This window comes from Palaemon carinicauda, chromosome 39 (genome assembly GCF_036898095.1).
Source record: "Palaemon carinicauda isolate YSFRI2023 chromosome 39, ASM3689809v2, whole genome shotgun sequence".
NCBI classification, from domain to species: Eukaryota; Metazoa; Arthropoda; class Malacostraca; order Decapoda; family Palaemonidae; genus Palaemon; species Palaemon carinicauda.
The window spans coordinates 25,854,553-25,854,912 of record NC_090763.1 but is presented as its reverse complement, the minus strand read 5'-3'; the positions used below and the strand labels follow the sequence as shown (position 1 = coordinate 25,854,912).

The 360-nt window shown below is 46.9% G+C and overlaps 1 pseudogene; it reads right to left on the bottom strand.

The window, feature by feature from the left end:
- LOC137630819 (uncharacterized) overlaps window positions 1–360 on the bottom strand; it is an 8,407-nt pseudogene continuing 8,047 nt past the window's right edge.

Here is a 360-nt window from a genome sequence, read left to right as displayed (position 1 = left end):
CTCTCTCTCTCTCTCTCTCTCTCTCTCTCTCTCTCTCTCTCTCTCTCTCTCAATTGTATTACTGAACTTTCTGATTGGTTTTCTAAAATTTGCAGCCAAGTACCACCACTCTCTCTCTCTCTCTCTCTCTCTCTCTCTCTCTCTCTCTCTCTCTCTCTCTCTCTCTCTCTCTCTCTATTGGAGTACTTTCTGATTTTCCAGTATCTCCTTGAAGTTCTTGTCTCCCTGAACTTCCAGGGCGTCGAGATAAGAGTGGATCTTTTCTTCCGACAGAGGACACGAAGCGTACAGGTCAGTGCACTTCTCCCCCTCTCAGACCCAAGATGGCAGCTGATTGGTAACGGGATCTTGGGTCCTTAA